The 23,825-nt window shown below is 45.5% G+C and overlaps 1 long non-coding RNA gene across 1 annotated transcript in view; it reads left to right on the forward strand.

The window, feature by feature from the left end:
• Window positions 1–23,825, forward strand: part of LOC147023062 (uncharacterized) — a 120,728-nt gene that overhangs the window by 2,300 nt on the left and 94,603 nt on the right. The window lies entirely within an intron of this gene.

Below are 23,825 nucleotides of genomic sequence, written 5' to 3' on the forward strand. Positions count from 1 at the left end.
CAAATGTTTTTTCCACCATCTGTGCTTGATGACATGTATGTGATTTTTGCATTGTTCCATTAAGCGGTTCTCCAGAAAAGATCATTTAATTTTTTTCTTGAATTCAAGATGGAAACCTAACCCTGTGACTGATGATGTCACAGCTTGCAACCTTTTTTCCACATGTGTAGTCAATCACACATGTGAAGTTTCAGAGTGATCTGTTGAGTGGTTCTGGAGAGAAGATTTTTTAAAGGATTTGAATTTTTTGAATCCAATATGGCTGCCAAACCACGTGACTGATGACATCATAGTTTACAAATATTTTTTCCCACATCGGCACTTGATCAAATGTATGTGACTTCACATTGATCCGTCAAGTGGTTCTCGAGAAAAGATTTTATTTTGTTTTATTTTGCTTCAATTCAAGATGGCGGCCTAATGTGACTGATGTCATAGTTTGCAAACTTTTTTCCCCATGCGGAGTCGATCATACCTATGAAGTTTCGGAATAATCTGTTGAGCGGTTATGGAGAAGAATATTTTAAAATCTTTTTATAGTTTAAAAAAAAATACAATATGGCTACCAAACTATGTGACCGATGACCTTTTTTTTCTCAAACTTATATCCTCATGGGTCATCGATGTGTGTAAAATTCCACTTTGATCTATTCAGCTGTTTTGGAGAAGAAGATGTTGAAGTTTATTGGAAAATCCAATATGGCCGCTATTTCTGGGTGGCTGGAGGGAAAGGCTTGGCCTCGCTAAAAGGCGGTGCTTGTGACATTTGCCGAGACAAGGGAAGGCGTGGCCTGCAGAATGGGCGGTGCTTATAACTAACCCATACAGACACGAACAGCTCTCTGCAGTATATAACATATGATTTATTGGGAATGATAAAATAATTATTTCTCTGAAACCGAATAACCTGTCATTACTGGACTTTGCAGTTACGATTCACTACACGTGCTGTATATATTTTATTTAACAATGACGTCATGAGTCACATTGTTTTGCAGCCACATTGGTTTCACGGAAAATAAATAAAAAATTATATTTTGGAAAACACTCTAGCAATCAATTTAAAACTTTGCAGTTATAATCCACTCTCCTTGCTTCATGAAATTTGATGTGAATCATATTGATGCGTTAGGCCGTTGGAGAAAAAACGGGTTTGAAAGTGTCGTTTTTCAAACAAACATGGCTGCCAAACCTCGTGACCTGTGGCATTGAAAATTTGTACTCTGTCCACAATTGTGTGGAGGATCGCGTGTGTGAAGTTTTGTTTTGATCGGATAAGGTTCATTTTTCGATCCAATATGGCTGCCATACCTATGACATCATAATTATCGTTAAAATATTCTCTATGGGGAGTCACTCTGACCTTCCAAATTTTGTGCAATCGGACAAGTGGTTGCTGAGAAAAAAAAAGCCCAAAATGGGATGAAGAATAATAAAAAATATATGAATAAACAACAGAAACAATAGTGTACTGTAAGGCTAATGGTATCCTAATAATAATAATAATAAGAAGAAGAAGAAGAAGAAGAAGAAGAGAGAATCAGAACAATAATAACAAGAGCGCAAGTGAGCACAATATACGTCCGAACAAGAAGGTATATACAGAATTGTGCTACTCCATGGAAAACAGCATCCTGGTTGCCATGGCAACCACTTTAGATGACGAACGTATGTCACGACACACCGTCTCCACAGTCTGTACCTATGTAGCAAATATGAAACGTGAAAGTTGAAAACTTTGGGAGTTAGAGTGCGGACAGGAACGGATGGAAAACAGCATCCTGGTTGCCATGGCAACCACTTTAGATGACGAACATATGTCACGACACACCGTCTCCGCAGTCTGTACCGATGTACCAAATATGAAACGTGAAAGTTGAAAACTTTGGGAGTTAGAGTGCGGACAGGAACGGACGGACGGACGGACGACCGGTATCACATAATACGCCCTGATATATATTATATATCGGGCGTATAAAAAAGTCTTGCAAAAACATGTTTTTGGAAGCCTTGAAAACTATATTTTGCAAGTTAACTGTTTCAGTCTCCAGGTCCATTAGACCATGTTATGCAAAGTCATCCAGATTTTTATCCATGAACCTTTGGGTTAAATTAATTTTAGTTATTTAAATAATTGTCTAAAACTTACAAAATTAAAAACGACAAAGTGCTAATATTATCAGAGTATTGTTGCGGGCTGGGGACCGGTGGCAAGAACGACCACTAGGTGGGTGAAGTTACGTCGTCTCCCACCAGACTTCCGGAATTGTCGGCCGTCGCTCACGGATAATTCCGTGACGCGGCGGGTCGCTTAACCAACCGTGGACGCCAATACCTCAACCGCGTAGCGTAGGGTCTTCCTGCCAGGAAGAGCTGTCGCGAGAATAATACAGGCAAGAATGAACAGATTATCTGGGATAACTAACTTCGGGACAACTGAATGTTTGTATGCATATGGTTCCTAGAACCGTAACAGTATTAATTAACCATGCACCGGGAACCACACCCTCGGTACGCCTTGCCCGAACCGGATCACTCCACCAACTACCAACTCTGGATCGGATGCAGCCGAGCGGAACTGCCAAGGACGTACCGGCAAGAATGAACAGATTATCTGGGATAAAGACCCGGCTAAACTTAGATCCGAACAATGCTGCATCAATGGAGGAAAAGACAAAAATGAGCTGGGAATATTTCTACAATAATTTATTTACACTAAGTGAGGAAAGTCATGTGGTAAAGGAACAGGTTTATTGGTGTGTTATGCAGGGGACAGAAGAGAGATGTAGTGCGACAATTTTACAGCAACTTACAAAAGAGGACACAGAGCAGACTTGTCACGAGAATAATACAGGCAAGATTTACAATTATTAAATAACTTATGCAATGCTACTTATAAGACAGGTGCCACACACTCAGACACACACTCGGACACACACTCGGACAAAATAAATGCAGTTGAATGGCAAAGGACTTTTGCAGCTAGGGAGGGAGGGAGTTGAGGTCACAGTTCTTTAGGTACCTGGACGTTCTGAGGGAAGGGTTGCTCCGTGGTGCGGCACCCGACAGAGGTCGTGCAGCTCGGCCCACAGCCGCACGTGTGGAGACTGTGTCTGCGAAGGAGCCCGGGTGGAGAGTGCGGAGTAGTAGACAGGACCCAACGAGAGACCCGGTCAAGATTGGGTGTACTCGGACCAGCACAACAGACGGGTCGCCGAGGCGAGACGTGGGCAGGACCTCCGTGATCACGACCTTCCTTCTTCAACCAACAACCAAGGGACCAACTCAACCGCCAAACTCAAGACTCCACCACAGAACTTCAGAATTCCAAAGAACTCAACCACTCAACTAACAACCTTCCTTCTTTCTTTGCAACCAGCCAACGAACCCACTGAACTCTCTCACTCTACTCTGAGGATGGTGTCGTAATTTATAGATCCCCCTGGGTGGGGAGGGGCCTTGGCGAAGCTGACGTCACCGTCCACCCTGATTGTAACGGGCCTTCATTGGGTCTGCCCTTTCTGGGCGGGAAAGCCCGCCCACTCCACTCGTGTTTGAGGAAGGTGGACGGTGGTACAGCCAAGATTGAATTGGAACGTTTGGAGAAGCCGAAAAGGAACTGCGAACGTGAAGATTCTGCCTCGGAAAAACAAGCCTCCGGAGACAGCAGGTGGACAGTTGTTGCCAGCGTACCGAACGCTGCAAGCGCTATGGTACCGTGGATCGTAATGGAGGGGATATTAAGATTTATTAACCTAACTAAAAACCATCGCAATGCACCCCTTTCGCTTTCCCACTACACACAAGGAAGGGATCTATCTGCACATATACTTAACGGCATAACTAACTTCGGGACAGCTGAATGTTTGTATGCACATGGTTCCTAGAACCGTAACAGTATTAAATACAGGGCAGACTATCAATTAAAACCACAACCAATCAAAATTACATGAATAAAGAATGCATTAAATTAAATCAAAATTAAGAATAGGACAAAGACAGTCATAGAAATATAATCTATGAATATCCCTTCTTGACCATATCCAAGCCCATTGTTTTATTTATTGATTATTTGATCGATTGATTAGTGCTCTGAAGACTAGATTTCAATGTGTTCTTTGGTGGGAAGAAGGGGAGAGTGTGGATTAGGCCACATGGTAGGTTTGCAGGTCGTTTTCAGATGACGTGTTGTTTCTGTTTCCTGCCTAAGTTTTCAGTCTATGAATATTTGTTAGTTGAAAATGATGCTTTCTTCCTGTGCTGCAAAAACAAGAGGCTGTCTCCATGTCTCTCCCTAATCCCAGTCTGCCAGCTGTTATCCTCTCCACCAATCTTTTTCTACTATGTCCTTGAATTCCAGGTTCTAATGCAAATCGTGCTGTGATGGCCTGCTTACCAAGTCATAAGCAAGCATTGTGCTTCCACAAATAAGCAAGGCACGGCTCAAAGCATGGCCATTAAGTTTATACTCCAAACCTACCCATGATTTCAACTGAATTGCTGACTGTGGAAACATCTCAAAAGACTCGAAGAGGAGCTTGTACTAAGAATACATGAAAGGAGTTGTTAGGACAATGCATCTTGGTATACCAACCAGGTTATGTGCTTGGGGTTAGTTGTGTAATTCACATTTCCTGCAGTATATTGGGATGTGGATGTGACAGAGGAAATATTTGCCTGGAGGATCAAATGGCCTCCCTCCTTCCTCAGCCTCCTTGTATATTCTTAAAAGACAAAGACATCGGAACGCAACAAACAGCAGCAATTGTAGGAATTGGAATTGGAATTTATTATGCTCTTTGGGTGAAGGAAAATGTACTGATGTTTTGGGTTGTTTCTTTGACAATGTCTCTACATCCATATTACTATATGGATTACTGTAATCCACCATAAATTATTACAATTCAACATAGAGGTTCCCCATTATGCAAGTGCACCACAAAACAGTTTTGTGAACTATCTTAAATGTACAATGGTGCTTGGAGACTGTGATGGTGCAGTGGTGATGGTGCAGTGGGGCAGGCAGTGGTGACAGTGCAGTGGGGGCAGGCAGTGGTGACGGTGCAGTGGGGGCAGGCAGTGGTGAGGTGCAGCGGGGGCAGGCGGTGCTGATGGTGCAGCGTGGGCAGGCGGTGGTGAGGTGCAGCAGGGGCAGGCAGTGGTGACGGTGCAGCGGGGGCAGGCAGTGGTGAGGTGCAGCGGGGGCAGGCAGTGCTGATGGTGCAGCGGGGGCAGGCAGTGGTGACGGTGCAGCGGGGGCAGGCGGTGGTGACGGTGTAGCGGGGGCAGGCAGTGGTGACGGTGCAGCGGGGGCAGGCAGTGATGACGGTGCAGCGGGGGCAGGCAGTGGAGCCGGCGCAGCGGGGGTAGGCAGTGCAGGCAGTCGTGAATGTGCAGCGGGTGCAGGCAGTGGTGGTGGTGCAGGAGCAGGCAGTGGTGATGGTGCAGCGGGGGCAGGCAGTGGTGATTGTGCAGCAGGTGTAGATTGTGGTGAAGGTGCAGCAAAAGAAATTGGTAGAAATGAGATATTGGAGAAAGTTTTTGGAGGTGATGAGATTATTAAATTTGAAGATTCTTCATTCTGCAGGAAGGATCGTTGACAAAATATTCTGTGCAGTTTTAAAGGAGCAGGAGTTAGGGACATTGAAGGAAGGGTAAATGACATTGTATCGGGTCATGGAAGGAAGAAGGTGGTTGTGGTACACCTTGGAGCAAATGATTTAGGGAAAGTTTATTCAGAGGTTTTGAAGAATAGATACAGTATATTGGGTAAGCGGCTGAAAACAAAGGGTTGTGAGGTAATGTTTTCTGGGATTCTCCCAAGGTTTGGAAATGATATAGAAATTATGATCAGAGTGACAGACGTCATTCAATGGCTGGACGAATGGTGCAGGAAGGTAGGTTTTACATTGAAGAATTATTTCAGGGACAAAGGGAGTGTTTCCAGAATGATGGCCGTATGTTAAGTAGAAAGAGTGCAGCAAGATTTGCAGTGTGACTTGAGAAAGGAATTCAGGCTTTTTTAGGTCAGTGGAGGGTGGTGAAGCTATTGAGAAAGGAACTGATAATGTAATTGTGATAAGTAAGGCCAGGAAACAAAATAGAATTTCAGGAATGGAAAAGTTAAATATATTCTGTACCAATACCAGAAGTTTAAATAATAAGATGGAAGAGCTTGAAGACAAAGTGGATGGCGAGGAATACGATATAGTTGCAGTGAGTGAGACGTGTTTTTTTTGTTTGTTTTTTGTTGTTTTTGTATACCTTGTCGAGGCTCATATGAAAGCTAGCACACAACGCACAGCTCGGGGGGGGGGGGGTATGAGACAAGATGGGTGGGAGTGGGGAACAGAGACATTAGATCTGTGGAAGGGAGAGGGATGGGGCAGGGAACATGGGGTAAACAAAATGGACACCACAGGGACTTTCAGGAAGGAAAGCAGGGAATTTGATGGAAGTGTGTTTGAGATGGATTAACGGGGGTAGAAAAGATCGTGGTTTTGGATGGGGGAAGATAAGAGGGGGTGGTGAACAGCTGTTTTGAAGACCTGGAGAGAAGAGTGGGATTGAAGAGTGTGTGGGAGTTTATTCCCAAGGCGGGGAAAAAGAGGAGGGTTTTATATAGTTCCGGCAGTGCTGTAGATTTATTTATCTTTCCAATGATCTAAAGTTCATGGAGAAGATTGTCCTTCTATTCCATGTAAGAGAAGGACTTTGGAACATCAAGATAGCTTAGAGGTATGGGAACTCTCTTTTCAGCTCTTTAGAATGGGTTTGAATCGAGACCAAACCAGAAACTGACATCCTGGTGTTTTGTTTGCAGGGCGTGCCGTCTCTCATATGTACATGAAGCCAGATAGGCCCTGGGCCAGATATGGCCACCATGCACCCCCCCCCAAACCTCCCAGCAAATCTATGTTTTTCTGAATCCCCTGGATATACTGAACACGAATATGAATGTCAACATTGAAAATTTTGGGATGCACTACCTGTTTTGACCTTTTGAATAGGGGTACCCTAAAAATTATACTTTTATCCATTTGCGTCAAATTAAATTTATGGATGGAATCAAAATGGAATGCAGAAGGCCCAAATCATATTCAATATACGAGTGCATGTATGATGCATCAAATTGAAGATAATTGCATTCTGATCATCTGTATATGTCTTACAGTGTTGGACATTAAATCTAAATGAAATTATATACATTTGAATATATTGTTGCGAATTCGCGCCCGCCGGCGTGCGATCGGCCGCTCGACTCGAATGACGGCCGTCTCGCCCACCAGAACGGACAATTCAGTCGTGACCCTCTCGGAACAACGCCGGGAGCTAGTCACGGGTGGGGGTTTAACCTCACCACGATCGTGCCAATTGCCCACCCGCGCAGGATAGGGTTGCTTCCCAAATTCGATCTACCGAAGTACCTTCGCGAGTGGCCGACTGGGCGATCGTACCACGCCACAGGCTGACTCTGGACACGAACCGCTTAAGCGCTCCGTTCCGTGCTACAGTGATAACCGAGCGGTGTTATCATCGGCCTTGACGGTTCCGATTAATTACCGGGCGTTTTAAACCCGCTACGAACCCCTTACGTGATGCAAGATGGAAATTCAAACGAAGGAAAGGGCGCAGCGAAACGGGGAACAAGTTCACACAAGCACGTTTAATTGCACATGCAGACCAGCATGGAAGGCACGTATTTACAGTCACAATTATCATGTACAATAAAGCAAAAGCAAGTCAAGAAATGGCACGTATACACAATCACAGGCAAAAGAGATGTCCTGACGAAACCCGACACATGGCAACACTTAACCAGTTTTACTTCGATGACAGGCGCCACCCACAGTCATTTACACGAACCCAAAGGAAAAGAGAAAGTTGCGACTTCCCTGCACGCGTCGTCCAGCATCGCGTCCTTGACCTCGAATCCGAGCCTCCCACGATGTGGTCTGTGAATCGCACCTCGCGCTGGCATGTGTAGCCGCACCGTGCCACGAACGGGGCTTCCCGCACCTGGCAGAAGGCTCGCCCTCTCCCACTGTAGACGGCGGCAGGGCCCAGGACGAGGATGCGCCGACTCGACTCCCTCCAGCTGGACTCGTAGGAGAACTCTCTGAAGAACTCGTAGACGAACGAACCACCAACAGCAACAACCACACGCTGACGAGCAAAGAGGAAGCGAGTGGAGGAAGAGAGAGAGGAGGAAGAGAGAGAGGAAGAGAGAGAGGAGGAAGAGAGAGAGGAGGGAGAGAGAGAGGAGGGAGAGAGAGAGGAGTGAGAGAGAGAGAGAGGAGTGAGAGAGAGAGAGAGAGAGAGAGAGAGAGAGAGAGAGAGAGAGAGAGAGAGAGAGAGAGAGAGAGAGAGAGAGAGAGAGAGAGCGCGCCCTGCCCGTGTTCGTCCTTTTTTTCGTGAGGCTCCGCCCTTCGCTCCGCCCCGTTTTAGGCTCCACCCTCCTTCTAGAGGGTTCTCGAAAAGGGACGTTCCCTCACCCGGACCGTCTCACGCTGTTCATTCACCAATCGGCGGTGAGCTACCCTTCCCCCTTCCCTCACACCATGCGCGTGGAAGAATGGCGGGAAAAGCCCACCAGCATCGTTGGCGGTTTTTGTTTGTTTGAAATAAAAGATAGAGAAAGAAAAACGACTGACTGAGGGATCGCAGCCCGAATGGATCACATAAATTCCCTCGATACAACGGGTTTGGGCTAACTACACAAGTACTTACAGAGATATCTCACCTGAGGGCCCTTTATGGTGAAATGCATATTTCCACAGCCGTAGCACTACCCCCTCCCCTTTTTACAGACTCGTCCCGAGACGTCAAATTTTCATGTGCCATCATGTGTAGTTCGCCCCTAGTACGTTTTACCTACGGATCCCTGAGTGCGACATTCAGTGTATTCGTGTCCCCAAAATAAATAACCTGAGGGCTGAGTAACTAACTAAACAAACCCACTCATACAGACGACTTAAATAAAATTGCCGGCGCTAGACAGACATGCCGGGGGCGCACTCATATTTACAGTACAACTTAACTTACAAAATTTACACTAACCATGGCCCAGGATCAATGGACTCTGCAGGAAATAGTCGAGAAGCCAAAATCTGTAGCTAGCCTAGAAAATAGGTTCGCTGCTGATTTCATGTTAGAATGGTGCAACTGGTGTTTTTGAAGAGTCGAGGCATGACCAAGTCTAGTTCCACTTGTTGCCAAGTCTGCATCTGAATATTATGGCCGCCATGACAGTAATCAAAATGGCCGCCATCAGATTTAGTCTTTTTCTTACTGCAAATTGTACTAGCCAGAAATTTGTCATGATTGTGAAATACTATGTAATCTGACACGAGGAACACTATTTTGTGCTTTATTTTTGTACTGGATCACAACTTTTCACATAATTGACAACTGAAAGACGAAATTGAAAATGCACATACGAGCAACAAATGTGAAAAAGGAAATGTTTAGCACTATTGATGGAGATGGGTTTACAGTCAGTCAAAGGTTATTTCAACAGCTGTCAGATTCTTTCTAACACAAAATTACGTTGCTTTGCAGAAGAGAAAAGTGTTGTGAGAACACCCAAGTACAATTTTCAGAGCTATTGATCGGCTTGTACACTGAACGGGTTCCTACAAAGGGCTTTGCATCCACATGCTTTCGTGCAAGGCAGTCCATTCCGTGTACATTTGCACCGTCGAGTTGAGCATGACCCACGGCATTTGCATGTCGTCAGTTCTACACAGTAAGCAGTAATAGGCTGTGCGGTCATGAGTCGCGGCTGAAATGTCTCGTTGCCATCTTTGACGACCTGTTCCCACCCACAGTTCTCAGGTGCAGGTAGATGTGGTTCAGATTCCAAGGCTCTTCTCCACACAAAAGTCTGGTAGTGCGCTCGCTTGATGTGTAGAATCAGAGCATCGCGAGTTGGAGGCAGATTCTCAATAGCTTTGGTCAGACTGAGAAACAGATCACATCTTACTCGCTGAATTGAGTTATCTTGGCCATGAGGGTCATAAAGCCTGCAGACAAATGACTCAGCATCTGCAATCACACTCTCATCAGGAATTTCCTCTTTGCCTAGGTTATTCAACAGGTGGGAGTTGTTTTGAAAGACAGCCCATGCAGAGCGCTTCGCAATTCCAGCAAACTGGCTTGTGCTGTCTGAACCTGTCACTGCATGAAATGCCAGAAGTGACTCCCTCTGCGAATCTGGGGTATTGGGAATATTGGGGTATAAGTCAATGGGAATGTAGTGTTGCTTTTTGGGTGTCCCTGCATTCATCCAGAGAAAGGGACTGAGATGCGGCTGATAGGCAACAAGGAGAATGAGGACATCAGTGTCCTGAAGCCACATGAATAATGTCTTGGCAGATGCTCAGAACTTTGTTCTTGGTATCTGTCTCATCCGCTTCTTCATTGTCCATCTTGTCAGTGCTGTCACCACCACAAAGAAGCTTTACAAGCATGTACAGGGTTTCAGGTACAATTCGCTCTGCATTTTCTGTGTTCAGTCCACCGATAATGCTATGCCCTGGAGAGTGTTTTACGTCACTGTAAATCTTTATGCCCACTCTGAAGATCCAGCTAAGGATTTCGTTCTCATGATGAGGCAGACTGCACTGGGCCAATTCATCTTCTTCAGAACTTTCACCTTCTTCAGATAAATCATTCACGGCGGTTCTCATGGCAAACTTTGTCACAGTTGAGGACGCAACTATGAGGGGTTTTGTGACATCCAATGGCTGCACGAATGTCACCTTGTCACTACCAAAGTGAACCTCCACTTTCTGCTTGAAATTGTAGCTTTTGTAGGCTCCAGCCTCAATTGCAAAATCATTCAATAACAGCATGTTGTAGTGTTCCCAGATGTTTTTCAGGGTAAACACATGTCCCTTCTGCAGCTCTTTCTCAAGCTGGTTCATCACATTTCTGAAACAGATGCTTTCAGGAGACTGGTTTTTCTCTCCACTCTCCTTTTTATACTTTCTGCGAAAAGAAACATAACACTTGAGGTGATATTTACCTTCAGCTGCCATCAAGTCTGAAACACCTGCAAACCTGTGACGCATGGTGGGGTCAAATTGGGCCAAACTAAGCATCCTGGATGATGTGTGATCAAATTCAACATTTGTCAGGACACCAGCTTTTCCAGGAATGTCAGTCTGGCAGAAAGCGCATTTTGACCAATCCATAGCGCTGTGCGCGGATCTTAGTGACTTTGGGACATGGTATTTCTCTGAGGAACCTGATGTTGTGGGTATCTCTTCTGCGTAAGTCGCAGATTGTGGCTGAATCCTTGACTTCAGTCTGTCTATTTTTTGTGCGTGAGTAAAGTCACTATAGCAGAATTTGTGCCATTGAATCTTTTCGACGTGCTCCGGTACAGAATATTTTCTGATTCTTGAGAATGAGTCAACATATTTAGCGTCATTATATTTCTCTCTTTCTTTGCAACATTCAGCTACAGTTTTCACACCAACAATTGTAGTCTTTCGAAGTGGCGTTGACTTGCTAGTTTTTGAACTGTCCTGGCAAATAAAGCATTTATTCCAGTCTACATGCTCTTCTTCTTCTCGATCCCTTGAACCCCCTGTGAGAAATCTTGCGGCTTTCATTTTTCAGTTAGTCCTGGGTAACAGAAAAACACAGTTATGTAGTTTAGGTTCATTTTATAGCAAAGTTGTAAAATTCATTGATTGTGGTTTGAATAATCAGACATTCTAATTCGAGCCTGAACATTTCTTTAAAAATAATATAGTGAAAAACAAGTCATATTATTTTTAGAAAATGGATGGAGCAATGTTTTTTTTCTATACTCCCATCAGCTCAGGCATGCTCAAAAACATGGAAATCGACCCTAATTTTGTAATTTCATGTCAATTTGCGCCTGAAATATGACGAAAAGTGTATTTAATGGTGACCATTTTGTAAACTGTCATGGCGGCCATACTATCCATATCCAGAGTTGGCAACAAGTTGATTCACGTTTCTGTGTGTCTGGACAGTCAATTTACACCTGTTGCACTATTCTAACACGGAATCAGCAGGGTCGTACACTATTCTGCATTGGGCCTCCTGACTAAAAAAGGTAAGAGTCAACCGGCGCACGTCCGCCACTGCAGGCCCGTGTTGTAGCTGCCAGCCAACAGGACAGTCCTTGCAACTTCACGACGATCCCGGCGCACATGGAAATGAACAGGGGGGGGGGCAAATCAAAACAGAATGGGGCAAAATGACGAGGGCAGCAGGCATGAATGGCAAAAGCAGGCAGGCAAGGCATGGCATGACAAGGCCGCTGTAGCAAACACAGCTGGCAGCTGATCGACAGCTACGGTCTCCCTCCCAACCTATCGCCTTTGCCTGTCACTGTACCTACCCACTCCCTTAATTTGTCAAAAAACAATTTATCCCCAACTTATTTTTTTGTTGTTTTTATTTTTTATCTTTCCCCACTATAATTCGTCCCTGAACCCCCTTTACTGTCCTTGTTCGGCTAACCTATCGTGTCCCAGCCTACTCCCAACCCCTACGTTCCCTTCCTGGAGGGGAAAAAGGGAGAGCTAGCGCCTTGTGCCAAGGCCCACCCAAGCCTCAGGATGGCCTCCCCAGAGTTCAGCGATCTTAATCCAAAGTGGGTCCAGCGGCCCACAACGAGAACAAAGGGATAGATGGTGCAGAGGGGTACATTTCCTAATCTACCCTATCCATTTAACTGGTAACTGCCCCGGGGCTTTCAACAAGCGCCTCTCGCTTAAACTACTGGTTCCATCAACCCAGTTTCCCGTCGCCTGTGTTGGTGTCCGCACAATTTCGGGCCTCGCCCCCCAATTTTCCTTCCGTGCCCTCACACGGTCTCATGGCTGGGACGCGTGGCTCCCTTGGCAGGCACTACCCTCTGCCGATTCTCTAACAATGGCACCCCCGGGCACTACACTGCCTCCGAGCCTACCAGCTCCCTAAACACCGGGGAGTGCCCTCTATGGTGACTGCCCTGAAACGCTCACGTGGCAGGCTGGCGCCCCGGGCCCCTTCCCTGGGTGCCCGTGCCCAATGCACTGCCCAAGCTGCTAACGGTGCCCCGGGCCCCCGCCTCATGCGGGCGCACCCGTGCCCACTACGCTATCCCGGCCCCCCATGGGCCCTTGGCCTACCATGGCCGACTAGCCCGGTGCCTGGGGTACCCACTCAGCGATACTCACCTTTCGCAGTCACGCTCCCAGCCCGTCAACAGGGCTCCTGCACCCCTCCAAACGGGTTTCGAGCCTACATTCCCACCAACAACAAAACGACCTCCATTTTGTCAATTTAACTAACCCAGCTACCTCACTTTACTCTGACCCCAGGGTCCCTTGGGCAGGAATTACTCCTCCCCCCAATCACTCATCGCACCATGCATTCCACATTCGCTCCATACACACAGACCCGCTGGCCTCACTCACTCAACATGTTTCCACTTCACTCTTCAACTCTCACACCGCTGAATCCTGCCATCCTTCTATCTGCATCCGCTAACTACCTCGTGCTCCCACGTCGTCCCTTACACTATAGCACGTTCCTTTTAACACTACGTAGCTAAGCTACGTCCCCACTACACATCCAAAGTCTGTCTCTGTCTCCAAATCATCAAAAATCATTTTCCCTCCTAAATCTCATCTAAATCCCTCTACCTAATCCATTCCACGGGCCCCATGAGGACTTTCCCCTGCCCCATGAAACCGGTCAAGCTAAACTAACCCATCCCCCTAACTAGTTCCATTCCTGTGCCCCTGCAGGGGGGTCTTCCACCCCATGCCCGGGAATCCTGTTCACCCAAAAGCGAGGCTTGCTTTTTTTTTATTAAATGCGCAGCACCAGAGCGGCAACTCGCAACCTGCGCACCAGCGCGGCAATTCGCAGCCGCGCTCCTTTGGCATGACGTCATGGCAGCTGGTCGCGTCCCTCGTCCCTCTTGGACGGTACCATCCGGCAGGGATTCACCCTCCTGCCGGATTCCAACCACACGTGCCATGACGCCACTCTGCGCATTAAAAAACCCAAGTCTCGCGCTTCGAGGGGTTCCCCACGCGAATGCATGTGCTCTGCCCGTTGGAGCTTCACACACCCGCCCGCGTGGAGAACCCGTCCGGTCCAAATCCGTAATCCTGCCTAACCTTTGTCCGTCCGCGGGATCGGCAAATCCACCGCTGGCGTTTACGGACCGGGTTTCACTCCCGTAAGCGAGCACGTGGCGGCCTCGTGCGTTGCACAGCACGGACCTCACGCTCGCTGCTGGGTAAACCCGGCGCGGTCCCCATAACAGCTACGGCCGATACCCGGCCCCTGCCCCTCATATGCCGCCGTCGTCGTCGTTCCACGCACACACACTCCTGCGTGTTACAACGCTCACACACCACTCCATCACGCTCACACCGGGAGACGCGGCTGCATGCTCCCGCATGCCGACCATCATCTCCCTCACATACTGCTCTCTCTCACACACTGTCCCTCTCACACACCGTGTGCTGGGAGGCACGTACTCCGGCACACTCGCAACCACACCACTCACACACGGGGGCGCACTCACACCTTGCACCACACACACCGGGACAACCACACTGGGGATTCGTGTCCCGACAAGGGTTCCCGGGGCCTCCATACCCCCCAAGCTTGGCGTGCACCCGTTCGCAGCACTCCTCCCCTCGACCCCGCAAAGCACGACCGTACCCACCTGGTCGTGATCAGCTTTGAGGGAGAATAGCGTCTCCCTCTGTTCCCGAAGGAGGCTATCCAGCTGCTCGCACCGGGCCCCTAAACAGTCCGCCAGCTCCCCCTCATGGTCCTCCACTACCTCAATATGTGTGTGCTCGTCCCCAACCCCGTCCTTATCGTGCAGTCTCTTCTCTATTTTTCCTGTCTCCCGCGTCTCTATACATTTTCTCTCCTTGTTCCTTATTTCTGTCCATCTGAGTCGTTCTTCTAGTCCGGGAGCCAACCGATCAAAATTAAAAAAAAATTGCCCGGTCTGCTATAAAATTTTTGTGTTGATTTTCATAAAGAGACACCCTTTGAGTATATGAAAACCAATGTTGGCAATGGTGAAACTCTTGCGCAACAACACAGTCAACACTTTTGCGAGCCCCCTCTGATGACAAAATGTTGGCAAAAGCGAAGATGTAGGATGGGGGTATGGGTAATTCATATTGTCCTAAAATCATAACCACTAAACCTAGATACACAAATGACCCCTCATATTCAAGAGGAGTTCATTTCCTATATCACAATTGGTGTAGATTTAACCTACCTACAATTGACAAGGTTATATGTCAAACAACAAAAGATTTATGCAACTCAGAAATGCTTGACTATCAATGGGGTCAGGAACAAGAACATACTTTTACATGCCATGGTTTTAAGGAAGATAAAATTAGAAATGGATTAACACAATATTGTGACATGAAACATCCTCTTCAGAGGAAGAGTCACTCTCTGAAACAACTCCACCACATGAACCTCTCTGACCAAGGCATATGCATGTCACTCAGCAAGGCACAGCAGCCTTTTTGCATGAACATCGTTTCAGACATTTGGATAATTTGCACATGCAAGACACAGTTTTGTCTATGTTTGGCTTGGCTGGCTTAGACATGAGAATTGGGACCAGTTTTCCATTGATAAGGGTTCTGCCAAATGTTGTGGCTGGGGGAAGTGCTCGGTCACTGAGATGTGCACGTCTATACAGAAGCAATTGATACAATGCTCTTAAAACAAGGAAGTAAAACGCATCTTCTGTTGCTGGCAGTGACCTAAGGTCTAATTTTGAAGAGACAAACATATGCTGCCTGAGGGTATCCAAACAGCTGAACCCTTTTTGGCCATGCAAAGCAGTCCAGTATACTCTGGCCTCATCAATGACACATTCTGTTGCTGCCATTTCACTATCTCTTCCAAAATCAACAAGGTGGGGAAGGTTTCCTATCAGTCCCAGAGAAACCTGTGCCGCTCTTCTTTTCACAGGAACACAGGCATCATCCCAACTGACTGGAAGAGGGGCCTTGTTGTCCCTCTCTGGAAAGGGAAGGGTGATCGCCAAGACTGCAACAACTACTGAGGGGTGACGCTGCTCTCAGTGCCGGGCAAGGTCTTTGCTCGGATAATTCTTGATAGGGTTCGCCACCATCTGCTTGAGCACCAGCGTCCAGAATAGTCAGGCTTTACACCAAAGAGGTCAACGATTGACCGTATCCTTGCACTTCGTGTCCTCACCGAACGCAGACGAGAGTTTCGGCAGGGGCTGCTTGCAGCCTATGTTGATCTCTGTAAAGCGTTCGATTCAGTGAATCGGGATGTCCTCTGGAGAATTCTTGGTCTTCGTGGGGTGCCACCGAAACTGATCGATCTGATGTCTGAACTCTACTCTGGTACTGAGAGTGCTGTGGAGTGTGGTGGTACCATCTCTGACTTATTTCCAGTTGTTACTGGAGTTCGTCAGGGATGTGTACTTGCCCCCACACTTTTCAGCACTTGTATGGACTGGATTTTAGGGAGGATGTCGGAGAGATAAAGTTGCGGTGCATCGTTTAGCAATGTCAAGATCTCGGACCTTGATTTTGCAGATGATGCAGTCATCTTTGCGGAGACTTTAGACATCCTCTTGGGGGCCCTCGAGGTGCTGAATGAGGAGTCGGAGCCGTTGGGATTACGGATTTCTTGGGTCAAAACTAAGATCCAGGCTTTCGGTGACATCTTGGATGCTGCTGTCCTGTCTGTGTCTGTTTGTGGTGAGGATGTTGAGGTCGTGGATAGATTCACTTACCTTGGCAGTGATATTCATGTCTCCGCAGGTTGTGAGCCGGAGGTCAATAGACGTCTGGGTCGGGCCTGGGGAGTCATGGATTTACTGGATCATGGGGTGTGGCGCTGCCGGTACCTGTGCGGGAGGACGAAAGTCTGAGTCTTCAGGTCCTTGGTACTTCCAGTCTTGCTCTATGGGTGCGAGACTTGGACTTTGACCAAGGATCTGAGACGGAGACTTAATTCCTTTGGTACCAGGTCTCTTCGAAGAATCCTTGGCTATCGCTGGTCGGATTTTGTGTCCAACGAGCGGTTGCTGAGAGAGACTCGGATGAGATTTGTTACCTGCATAGTCCGTGAGCGTCAGCTGCGGCTGTATGGACATGTGGCTCGTTTTCCTGACGCTGATCCTGCTCACCAGATTCTCTCAGCGAGGGAGTCTCATGAGTGGAGGAGGCCAGTGGGCCGACCACGTGCCTCATGGTTGCAGCAGGTTGACCATCATCTCAAGGAGATGGGGATGGGCCTGGCATCTGCCTGGGGGATGGCCAGATGGAGGCCCCTGGAGTACCGGCGGAAAGTGGACGCAGCGACGCGCTGTTCTGGCACATGCTCCCATACCTGACCTGACCTCTTCTTTTCCCCTTCTGAATGAGTAGCTCACTGTGTCACATCCACACAACACATATGTGCACAGAAGTGTGGCTGCGACATCAAGAGGATTTTCTGGTACTTCTTGCTCAACACTTCTACCAGCTCATGAATAGGTAGGTATTGATTCTGCCGTTGTATCCAGAGTTCTTGCAATGTGTTCAAGCAGCAGAAGTGATATATACACAGCATAATTATGTCTGTATCTGTTGCATGCACAACAGCTCAATGGTGATCAGGATATTCCACACAATATGCAAGATGAGCAATAATCCTTGTGTCTGCCTCTTCATGTTCTTCACAAGGTAAGTCCAGAACTGAACTTGATGCTGATGTGATGGAAAGAGTGTGACCTTTGTTTTCCATCATACCACCAAGAATGATGGTCACTCCATCCGGAATAGCTTCAGGACTCTCACAAAGGGAAGTGCCAATGAAGTTCTGAAGATTTCCTTTATTTCTTGGATTCTTCATGAGTAAATTCCAGTCCGGAATTTCTAGACTCTTGGATGGTGAGAATTGTCTTGCCTGGTCTGTCTGGTTTCTCCTCTGCTGCTCATGACCCTTCAAAGTATGGCTATCATCAAAATCATCCTGATCACCAATGATGTTGACACAGTTGCACATTTCAGGTTTGAACTGAAGGAGCTTGCGAAGATACAGCTGGGGAAGTTCACCAAATGTTTTTGCACCCATTTTTTGGTATTTATTTACAAATGCCATTGTGTCTACCAGATAAACTGTGTATAGGTCACTCTGTGGTAATGATGGCAGCTGTAAAACAACATCCTGCTCAGCTTCAGCAATTAGCACTGCCACGAAATCAGACTTGTTGCCTTTGCGCATTACAAACCCCTGTGCTAAGCGTGGATCAACCTCAAACAGGGATGATGGATAGTCTGTCCACTCATGGGAAAATGCAATCTGTCTTGTGACTGGGTCGGCATCTCGATAGAAACACAGCACACGTGTAGTTGCAGTCTCATCTTGATAGATCCTGATTAAACTCTGTTTCCTTGATGGGTTTGATTTCTTCTGTGAGGAGAAAGTTACCAGCTTCAGTGGTTCAATCTTAATAGAGACCACCTCTTCTGCTTTCATAATGGCTTCCATGCCCTTAGCTTGAGCATGGACCAAGTCTTTTGAAGCATCCTTCTCACCAGTTGCTCTATTGAGCAGATCCACTTGGTTGTTACACTGGAATGGGTTTATCATCTGCTGGCATATCACTTTCTTGATCTCCTCAACATGCATATGTTCTTCTGTTGCCTGCTTATGTGTTTCTCCATGATGAGTAGATTCCTGTTGGCCTAGATTAGCCATAGACTTTATGTTCTCTGATACAGCTGTGAGAAATGGTGCTGTTTTCACATATTTATCTCGAGCAGCTGGTGCCTGAGATATGCCTTTGAACAGAGATGTCTTCCCTTCATTGTTGTATGTCTGCTCCAGGGCCATGTCACTCCAAACACCATTGAATTTTCCTTTGGAAGAGTGAACTGTGAAGTACCCAACCTGGATCTAGCAAACCTTAACCGAACTGTGTTCAATAGAGTAAGAAGATTTTGGGGGTAGGGGTAACTTTGGTTGACAAAAATGTTAATTTTCTCTTTAAAAATTGATATAACTCACTCAAATTTGCTGTTTTAATTAGCCATGGATACCATGTTCATATCACATTAAGAGAAATTAGTATTCTAATGCAGCATCTGCCTATGATGAGAAAAGTTCTAAAGGCCATCTTCAAAAAACGTTATTTTTAAGGCATTTTTCACAAAATTATGTACTTTTACGAGGTTTACTTCCACAAAGGCAATTTTTTTTTGTCATTTTACAATGCACTGATTGAATTCTTACATTTAGTTCACATTTATTTTTCATGAATGTGATTTTTTAATTTTTTTAGAAATCTTATTGACAATTGCTGTTTTATCAAATTTTTCAAATCTTCCTCAAACAAAAACGTCCGCCAAAATTTTTCGCAAGAGCTTATGAATTGCCAACATTGGTTTTCATGAACTGCAAACATATATCTAAACATCCTGGGGGTGTAAAATTTTATAGCAGAGGCTGTAAGGTCCAACCCTAAAACAGCCTCGTACACAGGTTGGCTCCCGGACTATTCCTCTCTGAGTCCCATTAGCTGTTCGTTCTCCCTCCAGAGTTTTTCGATCTCCGTGGACTCAAATTTTGCTCCCCCCTCGAGCTGGTTAATTTCAAACTCGTATAGTTTTTGTTTTCTCTCCCACTGTTCCTCATGCTTCTCAGCCTCCAATCTCATAGTTTCTTTCAATTGGCTTAGTTCTTTTTCCTGTTTCGTTCATTGCTCTTTCATTATCTCTGCATACCTCAACTCTTGCTTTCTTTTTCAATTGTTCTTGTCTTTCTTTTTTAATTTCTTTCACCCCCTGTCCCTCATTCTCCAATCCCATCGTTTTCTTCAATTGATTGATTTATTTTTCCTGCTTCATTCCTTGCTCCTTCACTTTCTCCTCGTACTCCAGCCTTGCCTTTTCTTTTAATTGGTCAACCTCAGCTTCATCATGTTCAACAGCTGTAACCAGGGGGTGGGGATCGAACCCCTCACGGGACCAGGTCCGTTTCTCCAGACTCTGCCCGTGAAATTGCCCGCTCAGACCACTCGGCCACCCATTCCCACTTATGGATCCTCAATTCTATTTCCCCCACTTTTCCCTCTCGTTCCTTGGCCTGTCTTGACTTGTCCAATAGTTCTTTCTTTCATTGTTTTACTTCCAGCTCGTGTTTCTGTTTTTCTTTTTCGAGCTCGGTCCTCCATTCTTCCTTCAATTCTTTCCAAAGCCTCGCCTGCCATGCCCATGTGGTTTGAAACGGCTGTTTGGAGTGCTCGCCTCGTGTCGCGCCATTCGCAGCGCCATAAATAGCCGCTCGCTCCGTACTGCGCTGAGGTGCGATCGCACCGCCATTATGCAACTCAGCCTGCTGATAAAGTCCGTGCTCCGCCCTTCGCTCCGCCCCGTTTTCGGCTCCACCCTCCTTCGAGAGGGTTGTCGAAAAGGGGCGTTCCCTCACCCGGACCGTCTCACACTGTTCATTCACCAATCGGCGGCGAGCTGCCCTTCCCCCTTCCCTCACAGCAAGCTCGGGGAAGAATGGCGGGAAAAGCCCACCAGCATCGTTGGCGGTTTTTGTTTGTTTGAAATAAAAGATCGAGAAAGAAAAACAACTAACTGAAGGATTGCAGCCCGAATGGATCACATAAATTCCCTCTATGCAACGGGTTTGGGCTAACTACACAAGTACTTGCAGAGATATCTCACCTGAGGGCCCTTTATGGTGTAATGCGAATTTCCACAGCCGTAACAATATATTCCCTATCTTTCGAATAAACACAAAATCAACACTCCGTATTCCTCAATGAATATATTTGACATTATATGAATTTTATTGCAGATACAGACTATTCAATGATAGTGAGAAACGGTTTTAATTACCTTATATTTCTTGAAATATGAGACAAACAGGAATGGTGTCGGTGTTGGAATGGGCCGTATCCTGAACAGAAAGTCAGTCGTCACAGTCGATATTTGTTTACATATTATTTAAGATTTATTTCCAAAACATTCATGTTGAATGTTCAACTGAAGATAACAGGTTAGTTAAGATGTATTTTCTTTCTCATGGTATGACTACTGATAAGTTTTAATTAATGGTAATGAAGTTAATTAAGTTATATATTCTAATCCAAATCAGAAATATTTAAGAATGTGATACAACATTGCAATAATTAACACTGAATGAAAATATTAAGTTTCAAGTCCTATTTCCTTTCTGCAGTCTGCATTGGCACTGTAAGTTGTAGATGTATGTTTGGAAATATGATGGATGAATATGGGAAGAAATATGAAGGATAATGAAATAATGCACGTAAAATATTCTTGTATTATAGGTAACTGACATGATCCGGATTATGGAGATATAGACTGGAAATGTTCATGTGCAATGAAGTATCTTGTAGTTTGGTGATGCTGATGGTGGCCATCTTGGATTTTTTGGTTACTTTCAAACTATACTATTATATAATATTTTGTGTGGTATTATAACTAATTCTCTGGATTCATGGTAATAGTTTGTCAAGTAATGGCCATAAAAGTGACCACAAATGTGTATTTCGTCAAAATGTGGTTGATTGAAAACATTATTTGTCTGAATACCCGTTTGATGCTTCTTGTGTAATAACGTTGTATATTTTCATAATAGTTGCTTGATATTTTCGAAAAAATAAAAGGAAATTAATACCGTTTCTCACTATCATTGAATAGTCTGTACCTGCAATAAAATTCATGTAATGTCAAATATATTCATTGAGGAATACGGAGTGTTGATTTTGTGTTTATTCGAAAGATAGGAAATATATATATATATATATATATATATATATATATATATATATATATATATATATATATATATATATATATATTCAAATATATATATATATATATATATATATATATATTCAAATGTATATATATTCAAATGTATATAATTTCATTTAGATTTAATGTACAACACTGTTAGACATATAGAGATGATCAGAATGCAATTATCTTCAATTCGATGCATCATACATGTATATTGGATATGATTTGGGCCTTCTGCATGCCATTTTGATTCCATCCGTGAATTGAATTCGAAGCAAATCGATAAAAGTATAATTTTAGGGTACCCCTATTCAAATGGTCAAAACAGGTAGTGCATCCCAAAGTTTTAAATGTTAACATTCATATTCGTGTTCTGTATATCCAGGGGATTCAGAAAAACAAAGGTTTGCTGGGAGGTGGGGGGGGGGGTTCACTGTGGCCATATCTGGCCCATGGCCTAAGAGGACTCATCTGCCAGCACTAGTGGCATTGGAAGACATTAAATATCAAATACTTGAAGAGTGGGCGATTTCTCACTGGCATTTTGAATAAATGGCAAATTCTGCCTAGATTGTGGGTAGAAAGTCGTCTTGGAGGTTCCTTCACAACGAGTTACACAGCTTGCCACCTTCGAGTGTGGTTTGTGTCCAGGCGGCAGCTTCTGCATGATAAAAAATAATTCACCTGGTAATTTGCATGTTTAATGTGAATCGCCTTCTTTGGATACAAAGGTTAACACTTGTATATGTCGATATGTGTATATATCGATATGTGTATATATATATATATATATATATATATATATATATATATATATATATATATATATATATATATATATATATATAGCTTTTCCCCCGGTAATGAGATCACGTGGTTATTTTTCGGTAATCGGATGAACTAGACGGAGGACCCTAAGTCACGTGGTTGAGTTATTGGCGTTCACGGTCGGTCGGTGACCTGCCGCGTCACGGAATTATCCGTATGTGATGGCCTGCAATTCTGGGGAGTCTGGTGGGAACTCGAGATAGCTTCCCCCACCCCCTCCCCCCGGTGCACCACACACACACACACACACACACACACACACACACACACACACACACACACACACACACACACACACACACACACACACACACACACACACACACACACACACACACACACACACACACACACACATATGTATATATTGTTGCAGACCTCGGGTCAGGGGTGAGAAGACCACGAGGGGCGAAAAGCTACCTTGGGTTCCCACCAGACTCTCCTGAATCGCAGGCCGTTGCACACAATAACTCTGTGACGCGGCGGGTCGCTAATCGACCGTGAAAGCCAATAACTCGACCACGTGACTTAGGGTCCTCCGTCCAATGAATACTGGTTACCTAATCGTCACGTGATCGAATTACCCGTGGATGCCCTCGGTACGCCTTTTTCAAACCAGAACACCTTCCCAGATCAGATGCAGCCGAGCGTAACTGCCTAAGGACGTACCGGCTCGAAAAACAGATCGTTGGGGGATAACGTCCCGTTGAGGCTAGGATATGGAGAATGCTGGACCAATGAAGGAAAATACGAAAATGAGCTGGGAACATTTCTACATAAAGCATTTATGTATACTCAAGCGAGGAAAGATATGTGGCATAGTAAATGGGGTTGACAGAGACACCTTCGACAACTCTGCAGATGACAGACCTCGATCAGGGAGGCCAAGAGTCACCACTGCAAGGCAGGACAGGCAGATGGTCCAAAGTCAGATGGCTTCAGACATTGAGGACTGAGTGGGACAGAATCCAGCAGCAATCCATCCAAAGACTGGTAGGCAGTATGCGCCGATGATGCACGCCTGTATCCAAAACAATGCTGGCCACACACGCTATTGAAAGGGGACTGACATTGCACCCTGTGCTGTTCTGTACGGTAGAACAAGCTTTTGAGATGGTGTATCTTGGTCAAAAACTTGACATGTCATCAATAAAATGCCAATGTTTC

The sequence above is a fragment of the Eptatretus burgeri genome, chromosome 7 (genome assembly GCF_056783735.1).
Source record: "Eptatretus burgeri isolate ZD-2024b chromosome 7, Ebu_testis_v1, whole genome shotgun sequence".
Classification (NCBI taxonomy): domain Eukaryota; kingdom Metazoa; phylum Chordata; class Myxini; order Myxiniformes; family Myxinidae; genus Eptatretus; species Eptatretus burgeri.